This window comes from Oryx dammah, unplaced genomic scaffold, assembly GCF_014754425.2.
Source record: "Oryx dammah isolate SB20612 unplaced genomic scaffold, SCBI_Odam_1.1 HiC_scaffold_19, whole genome shotgun sequence".
NCBI classification, from domain to species: Eukaryota; Metazoa; Chordata; class Mammalia; order Artiodactyla; family Bovidae; genus Oryx; species Oryx dammah.
This window is the reverse complement of record NW_024070203.1, coordinates 67,651,578-67,661,869: the sequence shown is the minus strand read 5'-3', so window position 1 is coordinate 67,661,869 and position 10,292 is coordinate 67,651,578.

The window sequence follows — 10,292 nt, the reverse complement described above, 5'->3', positions numbered from 1 at the left end:
TAGATATGATAGACAGACTGCCTGAAGAACTATGGATGAAGATTTGTGACATTGTACAGGAGGCAGTGATCAAGACCATATCCAAGAAAAAGAAATGCTAAAAGGCAAAATGGTTGTCTGAGGAAGCCTTACAAACAGCTGTGAAAAGAAGAGACGAGAAAGGCAAAGGAGAAAAGGAAAGATATACCCCTTTGAATGCAGAGTTCCAAAGAATAGCAAGGAGAGATAAGAAAGCCTTCCTCAGTGATCAGTGTAAAGAAATAGAGGAAAACAACAGAATGGGAAAGACTAGAGATCTCTTAAAGAAAGTTAGAGATACCAAGGGAACTTTTTCATGCAAAGATGGACAGAAATGGTATGGAGGACAGAAGCAAAGATATTAAGAAAAGGTGGTAAGAATACACAGAAAAACTATACAAAAAAGATCTTCACGACCCAGATAATCACGATGGTATGATCACTTTCCTAGAGCCAGACATCATGGAATGCAAAGTCAAGTGGGCCTTAGGAAGCATAACTATAAACACAGCTACTAGAGGTGATGGAATTCCAGTTGAGTTATTTCAAATCCTAAAAGATGATGCTGTGAAAGTGCTACACTCAATATGCCAGCAAGTTTGGAAAACTCACCAGTGGCCACAGGACTGGAAAAGGTCCATTTTCATTCCAATCCTTAAGAAAGGCAATACCAAAGAAAGTTCAAACTACCACACAAGGGCAATCATCTCACACTCTAGCAAAGTAATACTCAAAATTCTCCAAGCCAGGCTTCAACAGTACATAAACTGTGAACTTCCAGATGTTCAAGCTGGATTTAGAAAAGGCAGAGGAACCAGAGATCAAATTGCCAACATCCGTTGGATCATCAAAAAAGCAACAGAGTTCTAGAAAAACATCTTCTGCTTTATTGACTATGCCAAAGCCTTTGAATGTGTGGATCACAACAAGCTGTGGAAAATTCTGAAAGAGATGGGAAGACCAGACCACCTGACCTGTCTCCTGAGAAATATGTATCCAGGTCAAGAAGCAACAGTTAGAACTGAACATGGAACAGACTGGTTCCAAATAGGGAAAGGAGTATGTCAAGGCTGTATAGTATATTGTCATCCTTCTTATTTAACCTATACGCAAAGTACATCATGAGAAATGCTGGCCTGGATGAAGCACAAGCTAGAATCAAGATTGTCAAGGGTAATATCAATAACCTCAGATACACAGATGACACCACCCTTATGGCAGAAAGTGAAGAACTAAAGAGCCATTGAGGAAAGTGAAAGAGGAGAGTGAAAAAGTTGGCTTAAAACCCAGCATTCAGAAAACTAAGTTCATGGCATCTGGTCCCATCACTTCATGGCAAATAGATGGGGAAACAGTGGAAACAGTGATATACTTTATTTTTTTTGGCTCCAAAATCACTGCAGATGGTGACTGCAGCTATGGAACTAAAAAAATGTTTGCTCCTTGGAAGAAAAGCTTTGACCAACCTAGACAGCATATTAAAAGGCAGAGACATTACTTTGCCAACAAAGGTCCATCTAGTCAAAGCTATGGTTTTTCCAGTAGTCATGTATGGATGTGAAAGTTGGACTATAAAGAAAGCTGAGGGCCAAAGAATTGAAGCTTTTGAACTGTGGTGTTGGAGAAGGCTCTTGAGAGTCCCTTGGACTGCAAGGAGATCCAACCTGTCCATCCTAAAGGATATCAGCCTTGAATATTCATTGGTAGGACTGATGTTGAAGCTGAAACTCCAGTAGTTTGGCTACCTTATGTGAAAAACTGACTTATTTGAAAAGACCCTGATGCTGGGAAAGATTGAAGGCAGGAGGAGAAGGGGATGACAGAGGATGAGATGGTTGGATGCCAACACCGACTCAGTGCACATGAGTTAGAGTAAACTCCGGGAGTTGGTGATGAACAGGGAGGCCTGGCGGTCTGCAGTCCACGGGTCGCAAAGAATCAGACACAACTGAGCGACTGAAATGAACTTGATACTTAGAGTTCATATTCAAATTCAGGTGGGTCTGGCATGACATTGTGTTTATGGCTTTTGACTACAAGTGTATGCTGCCTCTAGATCACGCTACGTGGGGATGGGCTTGTGTCTTTTATGTTTCAGAATGGAGATTGCTATGAAACCATATTATTTTTTTATTTATCAAATATTTATTGAGTACCTCAATGTGACCGGCACTTTTCTAAGTGTTAATTGTGCTAATTATGAATATTGACGTTAAGTTGTGTAATTTATTTGCATCTTCTAAAAGTCTGATTTGCTGTTGTTAGTTCTTCTGTTGTTTGACAATAGGAGATGATTACAAATCTGAAAAAATTTTGGACTCAATCCCAAGAGAACTGTGCATCCATGTGTGTCTTTTCTACATGATACCTTGGTGTTCATGAGTCAATTTCCATATCCTGACTCTTGTTTCTTCATTGGTATAATGATCTCTGAGGGTCTTCTGAGGACTAAAATTCTAAGCACCTCCTGTTTTATAGGTCAGTCCCAATGATCCATGAGATCAGGACTGAAATAAATAGTTTTATATTTAGCTTTGGGAAGTATAAATGAGGTACAGTGAATGAAACCCTTAAAGCACTATACCAATTTTATTAGTGCTCTATTGCTGTATAACAAATTACAACAGATTTTGTGGCTTGGAATAATCCATATTTGTTATCTCACAGTTTCCATGGGTTAGGAGTCTCAGCATGGCTTAGCTGGGTCTTCTGCTTAGGATCTCGCAAGGGTACAGTTAAGGTGTCAGTGGGTTAATTCATGTCTGGGCCTTGGTCTTTTTCCAAACTCTGATTGTTGGCAAAATTCCTTTTCTTGTGGTTGTAGAATGGAGGTCCCCATTTTCTCTTTGGCTATCAGCCACGTACAAGCAGTTCTCAGCCCCTAGAGGTTGCTGGCAATTCTTGCTCTGTGACTCCTTCATGTGGTTCATTTGCTCACTCATGTCTAACTCTTTGTGACCCCACGGACTGCAGCACACCAGGCTTCCTGTCCTTCACCATCTCTAGGAGTTGGCTCAGATTCATGTCGACTGAGTCAGTGATGTTATCTAACCATCTCATCCTTCATAAACCCTTTCAAAACTTAGAAGCTTACTTCTTCAAGCTGATGAGAAATAGTCTCTCCTCCTGGATGCTAAGATAAAGTCTTATATAACTATACTGGGTTGAATAGTATCCCCTCAAATTAATGTCTACCTGAAACCTTACAATATGACCATATTTAGAAATAGGTCTTTACAGATATAGTTAGTCAAGTTAATGTGAGGTCATACTGGAGTAGAATAGGCCATAATCTAGTGACTGTTGTCCTTGTAAGGAAACAGAGGCATACAGACACACAGAGGGAAGACAGCCATGTGACAGCAGAGAGAAAGACTGGGTTAAACTTCTGTAAGCTAAGGAACACTAAGGATTTCTGGGAAATACCAGATGCTACAAGGAAAGATTACTCCCCTAGAGCCTTCAGAGAAGTCATGACTTATAAATACCTCGACTGCAGAATTTTAGCATCCAAAACTGTAAGAGAACACATTTCTGTTATTTTTGAACCCCAGATTTGTGGGACTTTATTATGGCAGCCCTAGAAAACTAATACAATAAAATAATGTAATCATGGGAATAACAATATCCCATTACCTTTGCTATATAATGTAACCAAATCAAGGGAGTGAATGACATTCTCTCACCTTTGCTATTTCTGTTAGTTAGAAGCAAGTCACAAATTCCTCCCACACTGAAGGAGAAAGAATTATGCAAGGTGACTCACTGGGATCACCTTAGGATGTATCTGCCACATCAATGCAAGATTATCTTATTTTGTTAGAATAGGCCTTCTATTATGTAGGAAATGAATTAAGCAACCCCATCTAACTCTATATCATTTCTAACTATTTTAAAATTATCTGCACAGATATTTTAATTAAAAGTTTCATTGGGACTATTTTTAATGATAGCTCTTTAAACTCTACCACTCGACATTTTCTGTGCTCATTTTTTAAAAATGGATTTGTTGATACTTTAGCTACAGGTTGTTCTGAAGATGAAAGTTAGTCGATCATTTGAAAGTATAAAAAAGAGAAACAGAGAAGTTTATTAGCTAATCACTGCCCTCTCAATAACATCATTAGTGCTCCAAGAGATATTGGTCAGTTGATCAATATTCCATTGAGCACCTATCATATGTGAAGTATTGTACAAGATTATTAACTTTACCTTAGTACACCTTCGGTATTCAAATGATAAAATGGCATGGCTGAAGGCAAGCTGAGACTTGTCAGCCAGCAAAAGTCTTTGCCCTTAGATTACTTTATATAGGATATACTTACATAAAACATTAGTAGATTCCATCATATTTATTAGATTTTTGTAGAACTGCAGTTAAGGGTTAGCTGCTGCTGCTGCTGCTAAGTCACTTCAGTCGTGTCCTACTCTGTGCAACCCCACAGACGGCAGCCCACCAGGCTCCCCCGTTCCCGGGATTCTCCAGGCAAGAACACGAGTGGGTTGCCATTTCCTTCTCCAATGCATGAAAGTGAAAAGTCAAAGTGAAGTCACTCCATCGTGTCCGACCCTTCGCGACCCCATGGACTGCAGCCCACCAGGCTCCTCCGTCCATGGGGTTTTCCAGGCGAGAGGACTGGAGTGGGGTGCCATTCAGGGTTGGCAGGAGACAACGAAGTAAAGCAATGACGCTATTTCACTGTAGGTACTCTGTGATTTTCATGTTGATTTTTGAATCCATACTTCCACAAATTCTATGAAATGCTATCAGATTTGTGAACTAATGTTCCAGACATATCTCTCATATTTTTTCCTTTGGATTTCTTTGTGGGCTGTTGGATGGACATGTGTTTTTCTTTGGGCAGTGCCATAAACTCCCTTATGAGATAGATTTCAACCCTTAGTCAGCCTTGGAGAAAAATAAATGTTTCCTTATATATGAACTTAATACATATCATGTTGCATAACTATTCTGGATACACAGCCCTGTACATTTGAAATATCCTCTGGCATTTAACTTTCAGAGATAGTTTGTTTGAAAACCTATCAGTTTTGTTAGAGATAGAGGCTCATATACAATCATATGCACTGCTGTCAAAATCAGGCTCCTTAACTGTTCTTGATTCTATAAAGATCACAATTAAAATTCTCTCTTCTTGCCAAATTCATATCTTTAATGCTTTGTGGATAATCCTTTAGGGTATTGGTATTGAGTACAGCCAAACAGAGGTATTAAATGTGATTACTCCAGGAAAATTGTTTGTGTACTGTCAAACATGGAGAAATAAAGTACATTTTAGGTCTCTAATCTTAGAATTTCCATGTGATGAAGTGAAATTTATTCATGTAAAGAAGGTCATAAAGTTGAGTTTCTGGCTCTGGATTTTAGCAAAATGAAATGTTCTGTAGGTCCCTGATAAAACTTAGATAAAGGTATTAGTTCTTCTCTGAGTTTTCTGGATTGGATCTCTGAGTGAGAGATGTCAGAACCCTATAGATTAAAATCACAAGTTCTGGAGTCAGTTGGCTTGAGTTCAAATTTGAGCTCTGGCACTTTTTAGCTGTAAAATTGGATAGGATGATACATCATAGGGAATTTGTGGTGATTAAATAATGACTGTAAATTACATAACATGAAACTTAACATGTAGGAAATGCTTAATATGTTAGCTAAAATGAATTAACAAAAATAAACTTTAAGCTCAACACTCACTTCCAAGTGTCTCTGAAGCAAACTTAGCCTATGGAGAAGTTTGCAAATGATTTGGGGATTTTCTTTGCTCTAGAATATTTTGGCACCACCCATCCTGGTAGGAAGGAACACATATTCACTGGCCACCTACTGCCATCAGAGGATATGTCAGAATATTTGCATTGATGGGCTCATCAAATTCTCAGACTCCCAAAAAACCCTCCAAAAAACCTATGAGAAATTCTCATTTTTAAATAAGGAACTAAGCTCAAATAATCATAATAATAATAAGTTACAGATCTATGATTTAAATCCATACCTGTTCAACTTTCTGATCCAAGTTCTTACTGCTCCACCACGCTGCCTCTCAAAAGGCAAAGCCCCCTGAAATTCAGCTACGTTATATGACTTCTGTATGCCATGAACAGAGAAAAATAAAAATGGAAATTGATAAAAATGTTTATCATACAGAAAACAACATTTCCTCTGAAAAGGCATAAATGATTTCAAATGATGGACAAGCCTAGAATCTTTTGGGGAGCTTTGAAATGTGATTAGGTATATACAATCAGACATGGTCTCAGAGTTACTGGTATACATCTTTTTATTTCCAGTCACAGATACATGAGGTCATACTTGCCTGATTTAGTTTTTGTCTGTTGATAATCTTGGACCCAGATGCAATGAGGGTGGCTGGGAATGGTAGGTGGGAAATAACTATGTTTGCATTTTGAAGATATCATATGGGTTACAGTATGGAGAACAGATAAGAAAAAGGTCAGATGATTGTAGGGAGATTAGTTAGGATCACCTGCAGTAGTACAGGTGAAAGAAAGATGGTGATTCTTAGAGTAAGATTAGTAATAATCAACAGGGTGAAAAGTCAACGTCTTTGAGTTAAGAATTAAATTAATGGGACTTTGTGACATACTAGATATGAGTGTTGAAGTGAGAAATGTTCAAGGAGAGCTCTTATTTCTGTAAGGTTCACTAAAACAGGGAAATAGAAGTAGAATCAAATTCTAGGGGAAATTTCAATATGGCATTTTTTTATATACTGATTTGAATATGCTGAGTTTGAGACTTTTGAATGGAAATGTAGGATAGGAAATTGAAAGCAAAGATATAAAGCTTAGATATAAAGTCCAGGATGAGAGATGTAAATATAGGGAAAGAAGTAATCATAGTATATATGATGATTAAAGCTGTGAGTGTGAGTTTTCTCAGAAAAATACAGGAAGTGAGAGAGAAAAGTTGTCTACTACCCAGAATTTCCCCTTCATGGGTCACAGCCTTGTCATGGCAAAGGGGCTTGTGCAACTCAATGAAGCTATGAGCCATGCAGTGCAGAGCCATAAGAGACAAATGAGTCATAGTGAAGCGTTCTGACATGGTCCACTGGAGGAGGATATGGCAACCCACTCCTGTTTTCTTGCTGCAAGAGCCCCGTGAACAGTATGAAAAGGCAAAAAGATATGACACTGGAAGATGAACCCACCATGTAATAAAGTATATAATATGCTACTGGGGAAGAGCAGGGGGCAATTGCTAATAGCTCCAGAAAAAAGAAGAGGTTGGGCCAAAGCAGAATGATCCTCAATTGTGGATGTGTCTAGTGGAAAAAGTAAACTCTGATGCTGTAAAGAACAACATTACACAGGAACCTGGAATGTTAGGTCCATAAATAAAGGCAATTTGGATGTGGCCAAGCAGGAGATGGTAAGAGTGAGCATCGACATCTTAGGAATCAGTGAACTAACATAGACAGGAATGAATGAATTTAATTCAGATGACTATCAAATCTACTACTGTGGGCAAGAATCCTTTGGAAGAAATGGAGTAGCCCTCATAGTTAACAAAGAATCCAAAATGCAGTACTTGGATGCAAACTCAAAAACGACAGAGTGCCTGAAGAACTATGGACAGAAGTTGGTAACATATAGGAGACAGTAACCAGAACCATCCCAGAGAAATAGAAATGCAAGAAGCCAAAGTGGTTTTCTGATAAGGCTTACAAATAGCTGAGGAAAAAAGAGAAGCAAAAGGCAAAGGAGAGAGGGAAAGATTTACCCAAATGAATGCAGAGTTCAAGAGAATAGCAGGGAGAAATAAGAAGTCCTTCTTAAATGAACAGAGCAAAGAAATAGAGGAAAACGATAGAATGGGAAAGACTAGAGATCTCTTCAAGAAGATTTGAGACATCAAGGAACATTTCATGCAATGATGGGCTTAAAGGACAGAAATGGTAAGAACCTAACGGAAGTAGAAGAGATTAAGAAGAAGTGGCAAGAAGACACAGAACTATACAAAGTGTCATAATGACCTGGATAACCACTATGGTGTGGTCACTCATCTAGAGCCAGATATCTTGGTGTGTCAAGGCAAGTGGGTCTTAGGAAGTATTACTACAAATAAGGCTAGTGAAGGTGATGGAATTCCAGCTGAGTTATTTAAAATCATAAAGGATGGTGCTGTTAAAGTGCTGCACTCAATATGCCAGCAAATTTGGAAAACTCAGCAGTGCCCACAGGACTGGGAAATGTCAGTTTTCATTCCAATCCCAAAGAAGGGCAATACCAAAGAATGTTCAAACTACATTTCAACATTGTACAGTTGCACTCATTTTACATGCTAGTGAGATTATGCTCAAAATCCTTCAAGGTAGACTTCAAAAGTACATGAACTAAGAACTTCCAGATGTACAAGCTGAATTTAGAATAGGCAGAGGAACCAGAGATTAAATTGCCAAGATTTGTTGCATCATGGAAAAAGCAAGAGAATTCCAGAAAGTCATCTAATTCTTCATTGACTATGTTAAACATTTGACTCTGGATCACAACGCACTGTGGAAAATTCTTAAAGAGATAGGAATACCAGACCACCTTACCTGTCTCTTGAGAAACCTATATGTGGATTGAGAAGCAACAGTTAGAATTGGGTATGGAACAATTGACTGGTTGAAAATTGGGAATGGAGTATGACAAGACTGTATATTATCACCCTGTTTAAATGTCAGGCTGGGTGACTCACAAGTTGGAATCAAGGTTGCAGGCAGAAATATCGCCAGCCTCAGATATGCAGATGACCACTCTATAGGCAGAAAGTGAAAAGGAACTAGAGTCTCTTAATGAGGGTGAAAGAGGAGAGTGAAAAAGCTGGTTTGAAGCTCAGCATTCAAAAAAGTGAGAACATGGCACCCAGTCCCATCACATCATGGCAAATAGAAGGGGAAAAAGTAGGAGCAGTGACTGTTTTTCTTTTCTTGGGCTCCAAAATCACTGCAGCCATGAAATTAAAAGATGCTTGCTTCTTGGAATGAAAGCTATGACAAACCTAGACAGCATATTAGAAAGCAAAGACATCACTTTGCTGACAAATCTCCATACAGCCAAAGTTATGACTTTACCAATAGTCATGTTTAGATGTGAGAATTGGACCATAAAGAAGGCTGAGCACAGAACTGATGCTTTCAAATTGTGGTACTGAAGAAGACTCTTAAAAGTCCCTTGGACTGCAAGGAGGGCAAACTAGTGAATCCTAAGGGAAATCAACTCTGAATATTCATTGGAAGGGCTGATGCTGAAACTGAAGCTCCGATACTTTGGCCACCTGATGTGAAGAGCCAACTCATTGGAGAAGCCCCTGGTGCTAGGAAAGATTGAAGGCAGAAGGAGAAGGGAATGGCAGAGGATGAGATGTTTAGATAGCATCATCAACTCAATGGACATGTATTTAAGCAAATTCCCAGAGACACTGGTTGCTGGACGAGCCTGGTGTATTACAATCCATGGGGTTGCAAAGAGTTGAACATGACTTAGCAACTGAACAAGAGCACACAGAATTTTGGAATTCTAGCATTTGTTGGGTGGGTGAATGTAGATAAGCAAAAGAAATACATGAGTGACCAGAGATAGAGGAGTAAAACTCAAGTAGTTGTGGTAAGGAAGGATTTCAAAAGGAGAGATTAATACATATGATTGTAGATGAGGACTGACACATATCCATAGTTTTTGTAGCATGGAATGATTTAATGACCTTAACAAGATTTCTTTTGGTGAAATGATGAGGGTAGAAACTAAATTACAGGGGCTGAGGAGTGAGCAGCAGGTATGAAATTGTTATAATGTATAGGGTATAGAAAAAATAAAACCTCCTGACAAATTGGATTAGGTTTTTAGTAACTGAAAATCAAGCTTTCTCTTTTCTTTTTTCTGACTAATAAAAGCAAAGTGTTGCCATTTATAAGGTAATTTTTTCTGGACCCCAACCAAAAAGAAAAAAAAAAAAAGGAAGATTAAAAAAAAGAACCAAACTAAGTCAAAGGGAAATAGTAGAAAGAGAAAGTAAAAAAGAAAAAAAAAATCTCATTTAAATTGCCTCATAAAGAATAAAATGCCTAGGGATAAACTTAACCAAGGAGGTAAAATATCTGTACTGTGAAAATGATAAAACATTGATGAATTATTTTTCCTCTGTACTCATTTTGATGAGGTTTTTTTTTTTTATCGTGAATGGATATTGAATTTTGTCAAATGCTTTTCTGTTTCTACTGAGATGATTATGTGGTTTTTATCTTTCATCC